The 19,239-nt window shown below is 40.1% G+C and overlaps 1 pseudogene; it reads left to right on the top strand.

Annotated features, from left to right (window-relative positions):
• The first annotated feature begins 537 nt into the window (after nt 1-537).
• LOC117036681 (annexin A1-like) overlaps nt 538-19,239 on the top strand; it is a 49,746-nt pseudogene continuing 31,044 nt past the window's right edge.

Below are 19,239 nucleotides of genomic sequence, written 5' to 3'. Positions count from 1 at the left end.
AACAGCCTTTAAAGGACCAGCCTTGAAAAAGGACCTAAGTGATGGCGAGTACAAGATCCACCTTCCTTAATGCTGCCATTTTTGATTCATTGAAAATAAAGTGATGATATTCAACCTTCAACAGGATGTAAGCCCTGTGAAGGCTGGGATGTTCCTCACCTTTACTCCTATATCTCAGCTGCTTTGACCAGTAGCTGGCACATAGCAGGCTCTCACAGATGTGGAATACCTAAAGGAATAGCCAGATGACCAGAGCCAAGATCAAGAAAGAATGTATAATTTTTGCTGTTGAAAACCTCACTGCCGGAGATCCAAGATGGCAGAGTAGATAAACATTGTGCCTGCTTCCTTCCATGAACACATTAAAATTACAACTAAATCATAGAATAATTAACCATCTGAAGTCTGGCTGAATGTAAGTTTTATAAGTATGGATATAAAGAAGAAGCCACGTTGAGACTGGTAGGAGGGGTAGAGATGCGGGACCGGCCCCACATGAGCATGTGGTGAAAGAGAATCAGGAGGGATATCTCGGCCATGGAGGTTTCCCCCGGAGGAGCAAGGGACGCCAGTCCCCCACAGCAAGCTCCCCAGCCCAGGGTACGGTGCAGGGAAGAGGAGCCCCCATATCTGGCCATGAAAAACAGTGGGGATTTGACCAACAGGGTGGGATGGAAGGATGCGGGAAACCCAGACGTCCTTTTAAATGGCCTGTGCACAGACTCACTCATTCGCACATGCTCACCTTGGGCTCCAACGAAAGGACAGTGACTCGGGGCGCATCAGAAACATCCAGTGGGCACATTGAGGTGTGTGGCTTCAGGCGGTTGACTGGAGGACAGTTGGCATTTTCCCTGTGTGCGGGTCCTTCTTCCATGCAGCCATGCAGCCGGCAGTCAGGCACCATATTTCCTGTGTTGAGCCTGCCCCCTAATCTTATGGCCAAATCTGAGTCTGATTAGTCTGGTGAGCTCCTCAGCTCCAGCCTGCTGACTCAACTAGGATCCAATCCACCCAACTCCTGCACTGCTGGAGGCACTTTCTCTCAAACAGCTAGCCCCCTCCATATCACACTCTTTCTGCCCCAGACCCCAGGTGGGCAATGACTGGCCTCACTGTACTCTGAGGCATTTGCTGAGTTCCTGCAGGCTCAGCACTAGCACCAAACCATAAACTACATTAACCTGATGACCAAAATGCTTCCTACTCTAGTGGCTCCCTGAGACGCTGCCTCACCCAACTTGTGTACAGCATGAGGCTGTATCAGTGGCTGAAACTTAGGGGAGCTGGCAGGTGGCAGCAGGCTTCTGGGTGTCCTGGTGTTTTGTGGAATTACCCCAGGCTTGGTACTGGTGGTAACTGACCTCAGTTCACAGCTAGGCATCTCCCATGTGCCTCCTAGTTTAGAACAGGCAGAGAACAACTGCAGATCACTTTGTAGCTCCTACCAGATAGTCCCCAGCTCGTAACAGGCAATGGGTGACCTGGGCCTGCACCAGAGCCCCTCCCAAGAGGACCCAGAACCAACATACTTTGAGGTTGGCTTCAGACCACAGCAGAGTACCATCCAATTACCCCACAAGTGGCATGCACAAAGGATGGTCTCAACAGGCACTGGAGCCCAGTGGGGTAAATCCCTCTCAGTGGGGTAAGCCTCCTGCACAGCAGCCCATAAGCTGTGCATGTGGGAAAATCCCAGAGCCAGTCAGCTTGAGGGTCAATCCCACCCTCTGACATGCCAATAGCAATCAAGGTTCAACTATAACAGGACGGCACACACAATCCACACAAGGGACAATCCTGGAGCACCTGGGTCAGGTGACCACAGAGACTATGCCACTGGGCCCCACAGGACACCTACTATACAAGGCTACCTAGCCAAGACTGGGAGACATAGCAGATCTACCTAATACACAGAAAAAACACAGACAGGCAGCCAAAATGAGGAAACAAAGAAATGCACCTCAAATGAAACAGCAGGAGAAAAATTCAGAAAAAAAACTTAATGAAATGGAGGCAAGAAACCTACCAGAGACAGAATTCTAAACAATGGCTCCAAGGAACTTAGTGAGAACTTCAACAAAGAGATAGCAAGCATAAAAAAGGACATAGGAACCATAAAGAACAATCAGTCAGAAGTGAAGAATACAACAACTAAAATGAAGAATGAACTAGAAGGAAGCATCAGAACGCTATATAAAGCAGAGGATCTTATCAGCACTTTGGAAGAGAAAATAGCAGAAAACACTCAATCAGAATAGCAGAAAGAAAAAAGAATAAAAAAAATATGAGGATAGTTTAAAAGACCTCTTGGACAACATCAAGTGTAACAACATTTGCATCATAGGGGTACCAGAAGGAGAAGAGAGAAAGCAAGGGATTGATAACCAATTTTAAGAAATAATGACTGAAAACTTTCCTAACCTGTAGAAGGAAATAGACATATAATCCCGGGAAGTACAGAGAGTCCCAAAAATAAACCCAAACAGGCCCACTCCAAGACACATCATAAGTAAAATGGCAAAGGTTAAAGACAAAGAGAGACTCCTAAAAGCAGCAAGAGAAAGGCAACTAGGAACTTATAAGGCAGGTCCCATAAGACCATCAGATGATTTCTCAACAGAAACTTTGCAGGCCAGAAGGGATTGGCAACAAACGTTCAATGTCATGAAAAGTAAGGATCTACCATTAAGACTACTGTACCCAGCAAGGCTATTATTTAAAATCGAAGAACAAATAAAGAGCTTCCCATACAAGGAAAAACTAAAGGAGTTTATCACCAACAAACCAGTTATTACAGGGAATGTTAGAAGGACTTCTTTAAGACAGAAAAATAAAATAAAAATTATGAATAATAAAATGGCAATAGTGGGTGGCCGGATGGCTCAGTTGGTTAGACCGTAAGCTGTGAGCAACAGGGTTGCCAGTTCAATTCCCACATGGGCCAGTGAGCTCCACCCTTCACAACTAGATTGAAGACAATGAACTGCCACTGAGCTTCCTGAGGGGTGGCTGGATGGCTCAGTTGGTTAGAGTGCAAGCTCTCAACAAGGTTGCCGGTTCAATTCCCACATGGGATGGTGGGCTGCGCCCCCCGCAACTAAAGATTGAATATGGCAACTGGACTTGGAGCTGAGCTAGACCTCCACAACTAGATTGAAGGACAATGACTTGGAGCTTATGGGCCCTGGAAAACACACTGTTCCCCAATTAAAAAAACAAATAAAAAAAATTAAAAATAAAAAAATAAAATGGCAATAGTACATAACTATCAACAATTACTTTCAATGTAAATGGATTAAAAGCGCCAATCAAAAGGCATAGAACGGCTGAATGGATAAGAAAATAAGACTCTTACATATGTTGCCTCCAAGAGACTCACTTCAGATTGAAAGACACACACAGATGGAATGTAAAGGGATGCAAATATTTCATGAAAATGAAAATGAAAAAACAAACAAAACAAAAGCTGGTGTAGCAATACTTACACCAGACAAATACACTTTAAAACAAAGGCTATAACAAGAGACAAAAAAGGATCCAGTAATCCCTCTTCTGATTATTTACCCAAAGAAACCCAAAACGCTACTTCGAGGGGATGTTTGCATCCAAATGTTCATTGAAGCACAGCATTAAACAACGGTCAAGATGTGGAGGCAGCCTGGGTGTCTGTCAATGGAAGAATGGATAAAGAGGAGGTGGTACATATATACAATAGAATATTGCTTGGCCATGGAAGTGAATGAGTTCTTGCCATCTGTGGCAGCATGGATGGACCTGGAGGGTGTTGTGCTGAGTGGAGTATGTCAGACAGAGAAAGACCGATGCAACGTGACTTCGCTTATATGTGAAATCTAAAGAACAAAATAAACAAACAAAACAGAAACAAAGTCATAGATACAAAAAATATTTTGATGGTTGCCAGATGGGAGTGGGGTGAAAAAAGGGGAAGGAATTAAGAAGTGCAAATTGGTTGTTACAAAGTAGTTATGAGCATGCAGGTTATAGCATTAGGAATATAGTTAATAATACTGTAATAACTATGTACGGTGTCAGATGGGTACTAGATTTATGGGGGTGATAGATAGGAAGGGGTTGGGGGGCAGAGTGAAAAAGGTCAAGAGATTAAGAAGTACAAATTGGGACTTACAAAATAGTCATGGGGATGTTAAGTGAAGCACAGGGAATATAGTCAATAATATGGTAACAACTATGTATAGTGCCAGGTGGGTCCTTCACTAGCCAGGGGTATCACTTCTTAAATTACATAAATGTTTAATAACTTGCTATACACCTGACATTAATATAAAATAATATTGAATATCAATGGTAATTTATAAATTTAAAAAGGGAGGAAAGGGAAATGGGAATAAGAGGCCCAAATTTCCAGGTATAAGACAAATAACATATGGGGATGTAATGTGCAGCATGGGGAATATAGTCAATAATATTGTGATAGCATGGTACAGTGTCAGATGGTTGCTGGACTTATCATGGTGATCACTTCTTTAGGTCTATAAATGTTGAATAACTATAGTGTACCCCTGAAACTAATATAATATTGTATGTTAGCTACATTTTAAATAAAATATTAAAACAACAATAAAAAGAAAACCTCACTGTTAAATTTCTTCATATTTTTCACTGTTGCTAAAAATGTTTCTTTTAGTACTGCATAAAATATTACTAAGGCTAAGCACCTGATCTGCTCAGCTTATATAATAAAGTGCTCACCACAGGATAAAGTGAGGTGGATGCATAATAAATTCTAGTTAATGATGAAATAATACAATTGAATTCTGAGCAAAATAATAAAATTAAACCGTGATTGAAAAAAAGGTCTGCCTGCAGTAGGATGCTATGACTTCCTGACTTATTATCAATTGCAAGATGTTTCGCAAGTAATTTATTGCTAAAAATAATTTTAGAAAACATTTATTAATTTTTACTGTGTAATATGTGTAGTGCTAAGGATCAAACATATGCATGAATTTATTTAAACCTTATAGCAGCTATTTTAGAGATGAGGAAAAGTAGACTCTGAGAGGTTAAGTAACCACCCAATGTCACCTGACTGGAAAGGGCTAGAGTGGGGATTCAGGCTCAGCCAACCTATCTCCAAAGCCCAATTCTAAGCCAATATGTAAAGTGCTACACTGTTTTACCTATTGCACAAAGTGGTTAAAATACTGACGTTTGTAAATAAGATACTATTTTTATAAACGAGAGCAGAGTCAGTGCTTTTCCTAAATTCTTGTCTCAGTTAGTCACGGACATTGTAATTTGCCTTCTTGAGTGGAAGAAAAAAGATGGAGTTACCCTTGCAGTATGGGACATGTGCATGTCTGTGCATGTCCATCTTCTGTATGTTCATAATTAGCAAGTGCCTTCGATACACTTTCAAATGTTGGAGTAATTGAAATTTTTGTACTGCTGCTCTTAACCCCCAAGAAAGGGAGGTGAATCTTGAATGATCCTAGGTGTTTTATTCTCTCTATAATTGGCTTCATCAAAAGCAGCCTGGATGCCAATCCCCAGAGTTTAAAATCCTAAATTCCCCATAAGAGGTAAGAAAGTGAGAAATCTACCCGGCAACTCACAGCAAACTAAAAAAAAATTCTCTTGAGATGTTTCCCTTCCTTGAAGTTCCCCCAACCTCGAGGGAACTCCTTCTATCTTTGTCTCTCTCTTCCTGAAAATCCAACTTGGCTCTTCTAGACCTTTCTCCTAGGAAATGGTTCTGTGGCCTTTTTAAATGCAAATCAACCTTCCGGCTTTTTCCAGCATCCCCAGTTCTGTAACTCTATCCCACCCCCTTCTCGTACACCAAGTCCCAAATGTGGTGACCACTAGAGAACCAAGGATCCAGACTTCTCAGAGGCTGTGCGGGGAAGAGGCTGTGAATATTTACAAATGCTTGCTTGTGTGATGAGGATGTTTTTTCCTCCAAGTCTGGGTATCTCCAAAGGATTATGGCAATTGTGTCACATGTATCCCTAACATGTGGAGCCATCCTGCCAAAATATAGTTGGTCTATCTGAAACATTTTCAACGTGTTTTGGTAAAATGAAAAGGTCAAATGTAGATATATGAGGTCTGCCAATTCAGTTTGTGAACTTGTTGCAATGATGTTGCTAACCTTTTTTTATATCAGAGAGATTATTCATTATGAATTTATACCAACTGGACAAACAGTTAACTAATTTTACTATTCGGAAATGATGAAAAGTCTGCCTGAAAAAGTTAGATGCAAATGACCTAAACTTTTCGCCAACAATGCATGGCTCTTGCATCACAACAATATACCAGCTCACGGGGCACTGTCTGTGAGGGAGGTTTTTAGCCAGTAAACAAACAAGTGTATTGGAACAGCCTCCCTACTCACCTGATCTGGCCCCCCAATGACTTCTTTCTTTACCCGAAGATAAAGGAAATATTGAAAGAAAGACATTTTGATGACATTCAGGACATCAAGGGTAGTACAATGACAGCTGTGACGCCATTCCAGAAAAAGAGTTCCAAAATTGCTTTGAAGGGTGGACAAGGCACTGGCGTGGGTGCATAGCTTCCCATGCGGAGTACTTGAAGGTGACTGTAGTGATATTCAGCAATGAGGTATGTAGCACTTTTTGTAGGATGAGGTCGCGAACTTAATTGTCTGACCTCGTACTTCTACGTGTCAACACACATGGTTTCCTTTACAAGATCCAAGCCCAGTTCATTTTCCCACACACTATCCCCAGGACCCTCCATGGATGCTACATTAGAGACCACAACTAACTCATCCACATGTAACAGGGAGCAATGTGTACATCACAAGTTTATAAACTTTTGTATAATGTTCATATTTACTCCACTTTATGAGCTCCTAGATTCCAAATCCACAGACAATATCACTGCTGGCTCCAGAGGGCACCTGCACAGCTTAGCGGTCATGGCTGTGGACGTCTGCAATCCTGCACTGCCTGAAGGGCTACAAGACCGAGTCAAGCATGTTCCCTATGTGCCATGTGTCAAGGATGATATGTCAACTCGTTACCCATGAAAACCATTCAGGATTTGTTAGCAAATAGTGGCCTGATACAAAAGGGTGTACAAGTGCTTTGTTGAATATGGCTGTTTTGATACTGCATCTTGAGGAGGGCAGCTGTGAACCACCCAGCAGTAACTAAATTATATGTTCACTTCTAAGTTAGAGGATACAACTAGAGCAGAGGTATCTGAAGCTCTGGAATTGATTCTTCCTATCAAGTAAAATACATTGAGTACTAAATAAGGGCTTATGTTTCATAGATATTTATTCAAATATTAATGTGTTAAATATACTCTATTCAGAATGCTTCATGAGTGCATATTTTAGTGAGTAGAATTACACACACACATATACACATAGACACACACACACACACACACACACACACACACACAGACACTTTCACATAAGTCACCCAAAAGTCAAGATAGCTTTTACTGGTCAATTGAGTAATATTTTTTAGACTGCAATTACAGTAGCTATTTGTTTATTGTATCGTAGTTGAATGAATATATATGAATCAGTGAATAAATGCAATTGCAGAAAGAGGCCTGATTGCCCAATGCCTTTCAAACTATAATCACACGCTTGTTGGCTGTTTTTTCAGGAGAAAAGATTATACTGAGGTTCTCTTTACCAAATCATTTGAGCTATTTTGAAGAGTTTCAGATATTTAATTCATGTATTGGCTAAGCATTCTAATCACACAAGTATCCAACAGTGAACCCATGTCTCCACTTGGGTGTCGCAAAGCAACCTCAAACCAACATGCCCAAATAAAATTTATGATCTTCCCCCAAATATGGTCTTTAGAGTTTTCCATCACAGGGAACACCAACACCATTCATCCAACTGCATAATGAGAAAGCGGGGAGTCGTTCTTAATATCCTGTCTTCCTCTACTCCCAAGTTTCAATCATCACCAAAGACTTGATTTTACAATTGAAATAGTTCTCCAGTCCAGCCCTGTGGCATCACTACCACATACTCCCCGGCCCCACCTATCATCACCTCTTTAACTGTTTCTTCTCTTGCTTAAGTGAAAAGGCTACTGAATGGCCACTCACCAATCTCTGGAAACTTGTCTCTCATGGGCTGCCCCTTCATATTTTTTCTCCAGCCACCTGGCCCTTCTTTCAGTCCCAACAATGCATTATGCATCATATTCCTTTGTGTTCCAGGTCTTTAAGCATGCTGACCTCTCTTCCTTGCACATCGCCAGTTTTCACAGTACATTCCCTCCAGTTTTGAACCAGTGTATTGTTTCATCCAGGAAGTCTTTCTTGATTATCTTAAATTTGGTCAGTCTTGTCAAATACGCTTTCCTATTATCCTGTGATTGTTCCCTCATAAAATTATAACATATCCTTACTCATATTTTTATTTGTATGATTATTTTATTAATGCCTATATCTCTCTCTGATTTACTTATAATTTTCACGAGGTCCAATATTTTTTGCTCCCCATTCTATCTTCACTGGTAACACAGAGCCTGGAATGAAGTAGCTGTCCTATAAATTTTGCTAACTGTGTGAATTAATGAAAAGCTATAGAGACCAGACATTAAATAAAACTCTGTTAAGGAGTTGAACAGAGAGAAGGACCACTTAGTGACAGCTATAGAATTTCCCTGTCTTAGAGAAGGGACCCTAGACCAGATAAGTTATAAGATGGTATCTCCAATTCTAGAATGCGACAAATCTCTGGAATTCCTTAGATACAATTGCTATATGTTTATCATGAGGAAGGGCTGAGTCTTCCAGCAGCTGCCTTCACACCCACTTGGCTTCTGTTGGCCAAGTATGGTCTTTGCCTCGTTTCCTCTACAAGGAGAAAGTTTTCAACAGCAAAATGACAAATCACTCTGGGTATCCCAGGACAAAGGCAGCGGAGTCCAGGTTTCGGTTGCCCAAAGGCACAGATATGTGGCATTTCCTTTTCTCCCTAGTGGAGGGTCAGCATCAGGCATTATAATTATACCTCTGTAGATACTCTGAGGACTTCCTCATGAAATGAACTACGGGTTTAGTGAACTTTGCAAACAAAGGGTCATCCCCTGTAAAGTACCTCTCAATATGGGCATGCTTTCTCAAATATCTCTAAGTATGACCAATCTCCATTGTGGAGTGCTTACAGATGAACTACCATTTCTTTCACTAAAATATCCTCCTTTTGGTTGGAAATTTTATAACATAAATTTCATCCCTCTTTCAAATGACAGCCTTCAAATAGTTTGAGATCGTTATAAAAGCTGTCCTTTTAGGACTATGTTTTTTCTTCTCTTGCCTTTCTCAGTCTCTCATTTAACATTGGGCTACTTTGAGGTACTTTTTGTTTTTGTTTTTTTCTGTTCCTATTAACACGTAAAGATTACAAATTCTTGCATCCCTAAATCCAGAGTCTAGTTTCCCAAAACCCTACCCAGTTCCAAAATCTACCTGGCAATCAGTGCTCACCCAGCTCCGTAAATTCTTAGTAACATTGTCTTAGCGATTGGGCATACACACACCTAAAATTGTAGTACCATTTTACGTGTCAGATACCTTTTCTTTCTTGTCAGGTTATATACATAATTGAGGACAAAGAATCTGTATACCACACTGGCAGTGCCTTGTTGAAAGCCTATTGACAACAGGTAATCCAAAAACACATTGTTTCATCAGATTTAGGAGTCAACGTTCTAATGTTTGGACCTCAACAAACCTCAATTTTCTCAATTCTGATTCGCAACAACCTCATAAGGCTATTTTGAAGAGAGATGTAATGTTGTTTTGAATTCGTTTATAACAAGATTTTTAAGAGGTAATTTTGTTTTCTAAGTTTCCCCCATTCCTATGTTACCATAGGCAGAAAGAACAGGGCCCAGGGGAGGGAGGATAAGGAAAGGGAGAAGGATAAAGGGGAGACAAAAGATGGAAGAGATGAGCTCAACCGTAAGAAAAGATGCAGCTACCAGACCAGCCAGAACTAGATTTTGATGACTGAGAAAGATCCAGGATGCCATCTTGCCCCTCAAGGTGACCTTTAGCTAATTGTAATGGATTGGAATACTATTAGCATTGCAGGTGGGAAAAATCTCCACCCAGTGTCACCATGACAGTTCCGACAAGAGCCAAATAAGGACAAGAAAATACCACCTCCCAATGGGAAGGAGCAGTCAGTGAGACCAGCCTAGGAACATCCATAATACCACCCCTAAATCTTGAATATTCCATGCCCTCATTCTAATAAAATCCTACGGCTCTTTGTTCTTCAGTGCAGTTGCTTGTTGCCTGGCCTGCCCACTCTCACTATTTGGGGAGTGTAATCTCTTCCTTTTTTTAAAAAAAAAAATAAATCCCCTGTTTGCTTGGCTTATTTGGTGAGTCCTTGAATTCTTTCCTGCGGGTTAAACCAAGAACGCACTTTTTGGCCACACCTGTGGGGTTGTGATTCAAGCTTTCAACACTCTGAGCTGTACTGGTCTCTCAGTGTCCCCTTTGCATCACAGAGATAAGCCCAGGCAACTGGACTTTTCAATGACATCAGGACAGTAACCCTCAAATTGCAAGGCCCAGAATATTGGGGTTATCTGGATTTGGGAAGAACACTTGGCACGTGTCCACAGATCGTATCATGGGGGTTAGGAGATGCATTCAGATTTGGCCAATGATTTCTTTTCTCTTGGGAAGAAGGGACTAAAGTATGCATGGTCAGATCAGAAAACCAACGTGGAAGGCTAATTGAAATGACTATGTGATCCTGGTGATGATCTCTGGTGAGGATTAGGAAGAAGGAAGCCAGATTCAGTATTGGAGCTGAGCAATCTCCATTTGAGAAGACTGGGACTGCCTGGGGGGGCTTTTAAATGCTGACAAAGGTCTATCAGGCTTTAATTGGGCAGTCTAAGCTTTCCTTCTTTTACCTGTTGTTCTGATTGCATATCAAAAAGGTGATTCTTCCCTGAATTTTAAAAACAAAATAAATGAATACCAATTGCTCTTCAAGACCAAAGCTCTACCCACTACTCAGAATCCTCAAACAGCTTTCGGAAACAGTTTTTTTTTTTTTTTTTTTTTTTTTTTTTTAAAGAGGCCATCTTATTAGAAGTGTTTTGTAACTGGAAGGAAAGACACCCATATTATAATAGTAGTTGTTGTTTGGGATCTTGGCCTGTAAACAATGTTATTTTTTCTTTCTGCTTTTCTATGCTTTCTGAATATTCTATTATGGCGTTTATCATATAAGAACAAAAGGAAAGAAAATTCAAAGTCACTCCTCCAAATGAAAAGTGCCTCAAATAACTACTTATTCTACCCTTTAATTTTTCTGCTTTTAGGATTCTCCCTTCAGTATGTGATAAGCATTTCCATTTCAGCTGAAAATACTAAGCTCAATAGTTTTAATTTTAATTTAATTGTTGTTTCATTTTCATTTTTACCTATTCCCAACAAGTCTTTCCTTTCTCAACAATTGGATTTTCAGCTTAACTGGAGATACAGGGCTTAGAAATTGCTCAAAGACTGCAAAGTGTAGAATTCCATTTTTTCCTTCCATTTTAATTTCCTTTAGCAATTTAGCACTTCTTTTCAAATCACTCATATAGAAAAAAAACCCAAATTTTTTAACACCCCTTTGGCAAATCACATGGAAAGAACTGCCACTATTTCTATTTACATGCTTTGGGCAAGTTATATTTCAAGTAAAGTGCTTCATCTCAGAACCAAAGAAGAATTTTTAAAAAGGTTCTTTGTAAGTAACTAATTCCTTCAGACAAGATATACTATGAAAAGCAAAACACAACCTAGAAATGTACACAGTAATATAAAAATGTACATCTTATTTGTAACATTTAATATTATGTTTCTAATTACTGATTCTTAGAGAAAATACCATGTAAATACAAAATATATTTTGTATTTTGCTTAATAGTATGTTAATATTACACAAGCCAGATCAATTTTTAGTAACAATAAAATCATATTTTATTTTAGCGAAATTACAATCATATGACTCAGATAAGCCTTCATATCTCAATGTTTACATTTACTTTCAGCTGTAAAAGAACAAAATTCAGTGAGTAAATGTGAAGACCTAATTGTCTTTATTAAGCAGTTCATGAATTGGGCAGCATTCCATCCAGCAAGGAGAAGGGTATTGCAGGGTTTGTACAAAATCATACATTTTTATAAGAGAAAAGGTGAGGCAAGGAAGTTATTAACAAAAGAAAAGAAAGGATTATTTTTAAACTGGACATCTTCTTTTGAGGGGGAGAAGGAAATGGCCAGGGTTTCATAATGCAGACAGCCTTTTCTTATGGGGGTGGGGGCAGTGAATGGACAGGGCCCACGTGACAGATTGCCTCTTTGATGTTGACCAGAAAATTCCAGACTGGATGATTAAGATTATGTTTTAGGGATGGTTGAAAGTGCAGTTAGGTTAGGTATTAAATCAAGGTTTGGTATTTTGGGCTTTGGCACAAGTGATGCCATTTTGGGGCCTGTGGTTTTCTTGTTAATACAGCAACATTCTACATTTGGCAGCTACCAATTAGTTAAAAAAAAGGGTTCGACCTTATTTTGGGGAAATTCACTTAGTTTAGGATGACTATACTTTTACAGTATTTAAACTCTTGTACAGTTTGCTTTTGTTTGGGAGCAAATTGTAATTTATTCAAGGAGGGAAAATATGAGGTCAAAGAAGATTAATTATTGTAAAAATTAAGAAAAACTTTCCTTGCTAATCTCTAAAACTAACAGAAAATGTTAGCAACAAAAGCAAATAACTGTGATTCTATGTTCTGGGATGTATTATGTAGTTATTTATAATTTGGAAACTTTGTAGAAATAGAATTTAAATTTATACTAATACATTTCTCTGTTCACTCTAAGGAATTTCTAACTTTTGTCTTTTTTAATGTCATTATAGCCTCCAATTACAATGTCTTCTGTGTATATAGTGATTTGCAGTTTTCAAGCAGCTTTTTCCATTTTTTTAATTAACGAAAACATCTTCAATTTGTTAAATGAAAAAGTGTCATACTATAAGAACCCCCAACCCTCATCCCCCCCCCCCCCCCCCCCAACTCTCATCCTCATTAGGTCTGTGATCTGAAGCATGTTTTGAGTTTAATTTTCTAGTTGGAGTAGATTAGTGGTTCTCAAAGTGTGGTGATTAGATACATAGGGTTCCCTAAGATCCATTCAGGGTACGCACGTAGATAAAAATATTTTCAAAATAATACCAGATATTTTCATTCTCTCAAGAGTGTATGGAGTAGTTTTCTAGTGGCTACATAATGTGGCGTGTTATGGCTCTGATGATTGACAGAACATCTACTTGCTCATTCTTATGTTTTAAAAATGTCTTTTGTTTAATATCTAATAAATATAATATTAATAGATATAACTCACATAAGCAAAAGCTCTTTAGGGTCATTAATGATATTTAAGAGTATAAGGGCTCTTGAGACCAAAAAGTTTGAGAATTGCTGAACAGGATAATTTCTATGGTCTTGCATAACTAAAAGTTTGTGAAGTGATACTCGTATATACACAAACTAGTTACAGTATTTTTAAGTTGCTGTGCCTTGTATATTTTTCTCCATCTTAAGTGTGGTGGAGATTAAAATACTCTGGATTCCATTTTAAAAAGATTTCTTTCCAGAAAATTGTAGAAACATCCTGTTTTATGTATCAGGAATTATGCTGGCATAACTGCCCTTTATGACATGGGCAGTTGGCATCAAACAAATCATAACGTAGGAAGGATTAAAGTGTAATTTTTCTTTCAGAGGAAAGAAAGGTATTATGTCATTCCAAATAAGTAAATCTGATGATTATATTTCTAACCACCTTAATTATACACCTGCTGTGCTCACCCAGGGGTCTGGATAAAGATGGGTTTTTACACTTTAGATGGAAACAAACCAATGTAAATTTGGTTGTGTCACTCTCTTGCTTAGAGACTTTCAAAGTCCTGGAGGTCCTTAGGAGAAAGCCCCAACTTATATATAAAGTCTTTCCAGGTCTTCATCCCCCTACGCCTCACCCGCCTCACTGCCCTGGCCTCACCTCAGTGCTCCCCCTCTAGCTTTGACTATATTCCAGCTCCGACGTAAACACCTTTTATTCTAGGAAACTTTCTGATTTACAATCTCAATGCAACTGTGTTTCTTACCCTTTAGCAACTCACTTATAATTCTCAGTCTCAGGGTAACCACTGGATCCAAAGAAAGAACCCTACTACTTATTGTATAGATAAGTAGTATCTTATCTATATGATCCAGGTGTGACGGGCTCCTGGCAACAAGCCTTGCCCAACCGCCAATTTGATGAGAGATGTGGCTTCCTTCTTATACCACAAAGGAGATATGAACATATATGGCAACACACTGCTCAGTTTGTTTAAAAAATAACGCAGAAAAAAGATATTTGGCTCCAGATAGCAAAACACAAAATGTTTGCTAAGTATACAAAAATGAAATCCTCAATTACCTAAATTCACTGGACATTGGTAAATTTAGAGAAAGCTAAGATCTATCATTTATTGAAACACACACACACACACACACACACACACACACACACACACGAGACCAGTTCAAAATCCAGATTGCCACTTGAGGAATCTATGGTTGCTAATTTATTTTGACAATTGGTAGAGTTGATTTAAATTATTTATGATAATGCTTCGCAGTATATTTTACAAAAGTAATGGAGGCATAGTTTAAAAAGTTCTGGGTTTTTAAGCTTTTCTTGGGAAGAGATGAAAGAATGTTGTTGTTTCTTTCTTTAAAATAGTATTAAAACACCAGAACTTATGAAGTACATATGAGAGAAGTCTGTTTATGTTTTAGTAACTGTATATGCTTCCACAATAAATTCTAGTAGAATATCCGAAACAAAAACTCTACAGGTCTCACTTAGCTCATCTTCCACATGAAGTCAGTTGCTGGAGCAGTGTAATAGCGCCCAGTCCCCTCCCTACTCCCGTGCCAGCTTTCCCAACATTGGTGACCATAATAGTTGGAAAATTTTGGTCAGCAGTGGTATCTCATCGCTGTCCATTGGCAGCTCTCTAATAACTAATAAGGTTGATAATTTTTCTCCTAAAAGATTCACTGGACAGTTGCCTTTGCAGGATCCTTTAAAAATCTATAGCTGTGAAGCAATGGGAGTGGCATCTGCAGGGCTGAAAGGGTTTTCATATGTAAATATTTCATATTCAAGTCACAATATCTCTAGCCTCAGTCTCTTTAACACACGTATACTCACTAAATCCCCCTTCTTATTCATTAACAAGTATTCATTGATGATCTACTATATGACAAGCCCCATTCTGGGTGCTGGTGATAGAACAGTGAGCAAAATTGGCCAAGTCCCTGGTGTGTACTTTCTACTGGGGAGAAATAAGCAAACAGAAGAATGTGCGATCATGTGCGATAACGGCAGAAGAAAGAATAGAGTACATTCTTTCTTACATGTACTCTACATGTACATAGGGTTACAGAGTGATGGAGAGGAAAGGGAGGTGTTTTCTACTACTCAGGCATCAAGGAAGACTTCTTTGATGAGATGATACGTGAGTAGAAACCTAGATGAAGTAGGGAGTGAGACATGCAGCTGTCTAAGGAAGAGTGTTCCAGAAAGAGGGAACAGAAAGCACAAAGTTCCTGAGGCAGGAGTGTGCCTGTTTTGATGGAGGAGTGGCTGGAACAGAATGAGGGATGGGAACAGTCGTAGAAGGTGAGATCAGAGAAGTGTAGGGGCCAGTTCATGTACAAGTTTATAGGCCACGGCCAGGGAGGACATCAGATTTATTCAGAAGGAGCTCAGAGAGGAAGAAGAGAGATTAGTAGGAAGCTACTGCAATGGTCCAACAGAGTGGTCCACAGTATTCATGGCTATAAGCCACTTCTCCCAGATAGGCCTGCCCTGCTCTGCCACGCTGAGGCCACAGCCAATCTCCAGTACTACCCAATTTCTTTACCTCTGTGGACAGATCAAGGGTAGATGTGGAGTTAGGTGTCTTATGAGGTCTGTTGGGTGCTAAAGAGTCTGTGTGACAGGCAATCAAAATACCTAACAGTGACAAGGCAGGAGTAGTGGGTGTCACCCTCACAAGTCAGAAGACTTAGTCTAGCACTTACAGGGTGGAGAAGAACATGCTGGTAACTCTAGAGAAAAAGCAAAGTAGAGGCATCAGCCTAAAAAAGAAGTGGCAGACACAAATGCGTGTGTGTACCAAATCACTTCATATTTAATCTCTGCATGAGGTACCTGGAAATCTACAAATGACAGCAAGAAGCAGCTTGACAGGCTGCTGTGTGTTTCACTTGCCAGGTACAAACTAGTTGGAAGTTTTTTTTCATATCTGAAATGCCACTTTTGAATAAAAAAAGTAGGTTGAAAGTCCCAAGTCCAGCCCTCTATTTACAAACCAGATCAATGAGCTATCAAGAAGGAAGTGGGGGAGGGGACAGGACGGTGGGAATAGCACTACTTGTCTCCAAAGCCTGACTCACTGACCCCACTTGGAGAGAATCACAAAAGAACCTCATAGAGAGAACCAAAGACATAGGGGTACATGAGAGGCTAGATTTGTCATGGGGTGACATGGTGGCCATTGTCCCAGTTTCTCAGTTAGGGGAATACCACTGTCCAGGCATTTACAAGCATAAGGCCTACCTTTTTCAGGAAACCCTCCCGACCATCTCAGCTCACACTTATCTCTCTTCTCTGGCCATTTTGGTCCTCTGGATAGCACTATTCATTTAGCACTTAATTGTTCTAGAAGGCAAACTTCATGAGGCCAATGACCCTTTTGCTCACTCCTATGCTTACTTGTGTGTGGAACACAGTGGGTGCTCAACAGTTATTAAATGGATAGATTTTAAATTCCTTTAGGCGTACATATATATTTTTATAAGTTTAGTGAGGATGAGATCAGACCTTATTTCTCATCATCTTTCTTCTTTTTCTTATTTCTCTTCCATATCACTGTAGCAGACACCTTCAGTGGCTTGCGCACATGACTGTGGTCCATTCTGAAGTCAGCAACTGACGGTTCCTGTCCAGAGTGGTGCTTTTGCTGGCTCTCTTCCCATGCTGGGAAAGTTCTCCAGGGAGTTAAATCACCCAGGGTGATCCTCTGTCAATGAAGAATGGGAATTGGTAGGAAACTATTCCAGATTCCTTGCTTCTTGGTGGAATAATTCTGTGGTACATTCTAGAGTCTCTCAGAAGCCTGCAGGGCATCGAGTCCAGTTGCTGGCAGTGGTTATCTGTCCATTCATCCTTTAGCTTTCCTACCTTCCCTATCTCAGGTCAGCACTCTCTTACTCCATTTCCTGGGACCACCTCCTAAATCATAAATAAACTACTTCCGTGTTTCCCTGAAAATAAGACCTCACTGGACAATCAGCTGTAATGCATCTTTTGGAGCAAAAATTAATATAAGACCTGGTCTTATTCTAATATAATATAAGACCAGGTCTAATGCAATAATATAATATAGTACAATATAATATAATATAATACAATGTAATATCGGGTTTTATACTAATTTTTGCTCCAAAAGATGCATTAGAGCTGAAGGTCCAGCTAGATCTTATTTTCGGAGTAACACGTTATACCCATATCCATATGTCAGAGGTTGCTTTCAGTAGAACTCAAACGAAGACAATTACCTACAGTGTTTAGAAAAACTGCACATGGGGTTTCTATGAGTGAGAAAATGCAAGTACAGCATTTAGCACAGTGTTTGACCTGTTGTAAATATGTAACTCCTTTAGTCAGTGTTGTCGGTAGTCACAAAATACTTGTGCATTATTAATCTTTGAGGTGGAATTTTGAGGAGGACTCGAGGCAGAGGCCAAAGGGCTTCCACAACAACAACAACGACACTAGATGAGGAGAAACAGGGCAAAGAGCAATGACAAAGCCAGGGAACATGTGTGTATCCAAGGTGTTCACTTTTATTGAACCAGTGGCATAGGAAGTGAGACTTCACCCATGGGCCAGAGAGTAGAACTTCCCATATTTTCAAGAGAACTGATGCAGGCCTAACACCTAGCCAGAATTAAGGATACTTACAATCTGATGGAAAGAGCCCTCTTAAAACAAACCTGGCAGGAAGGGTTAGAAATTTGGCTCTTTGAAGGGACCGGCAGATTCTGTAGGTAGACATAGGGAGAAGCCAAGTGGCTCAGTCTCTAGAGAGTGTGAGAGAACGTGAAAAGCAAAAGGAGCAGGCAAAGCTAGGATTGTGAGAATCAGAGACTCAGCAAATTTAACCTTGAAAGGGCTCTGCATGGGAGGGAGAAATATTTAAGTCTTTGTCTTGTTTGATAGTATCTGTCAAATGCTGTAAGTGGCACTCGTGCTAACTGTATCTGAAAGAGGTCAGATGCCACAGGGGTATTGGCATTAACCGTAAGCAGTGGCAGACCATGGTGATTGGAGATCATAAAGTTAGTCCTTCGTTTTTTCAGTGAGATACTCTTGGTGAAATTGCCGAATTTAAGGTCTTAAAGAAGGTACAACAAGTTACCAGTCATACTTTAATTCTTGGCATGACTAATTTTCTTAAGAAATTGAATCAAAAGCCTGTATCTCTTGATTCGTGTCCTATCTGTAGCAGTGGCAGAGGGAAAAGAATGGCTCCCAGAACTGTCTTGGCTCTTACAAAAGTTCATGGGCAAAATCATTGGGACTGTACCGTAGTATCAGCAAAGGTAAGCAGTACAAGAGATTTTTCAGGAGTAGCAATGGTGCCCGACAATGTCTGATTTTATAGAAGGGTCAAGACTGGAAGCCCCTTCAAGGCACAAGTGGTGTCCTGCTCACTTTTGGAGTTCCAGTGCCTCTTTTTGTGAGTCCTCAATAAGTGTTGCTGCCTGGGTTGCCTGAGAGGGGACCAGGGTGCTGGCTTGACCACTTTCTCCTCTAGCTCTGCTGGCTAGAACAAAAACAGACCAGAGGTCCTCACTGATGTGGTTTCTTCTAAACCACCACTATAATTGACAGGTTACCCTGACAGGCTGTTAGGCTGCAGGCTGTCTTCTCACTGCTTTGTAATGAAAAATCTGATTACACATTTGTAAGGAGGACATAAGGTAGGATGGGAAAGGAAAATGCTGCTGTTCTTGTCAATAGGGAAAGGAGGCCGATTGATCAAATCATAAGGCACCGAGGGATACAGTACAGGCAGCTGGAAAACAAAAC

The sequence above is a fragment of the Rhinolophus ferrumequinum genome, chromosome 17, assembly GCF_004115265.2.
Source record: "Rhinolophus ferrumequinum isolate MPI-CBG mRhiFer1 chromosome 17, mRhiFer1_v1.p, whole genome shotgun sequence".
NCBI classification, from domain to species: Eukaryota; Metazoa; Chordata; class Mammalia; order Chiroptera; family Rhinolophidae; genus Rhinolophus; species Rhinolophus ferrumequinum.
The sequence above is the reverse complement of the archived record's forward strand: the minus strand, read 5'-3'. Positions and strand labels throughout refer to the sequence as shown.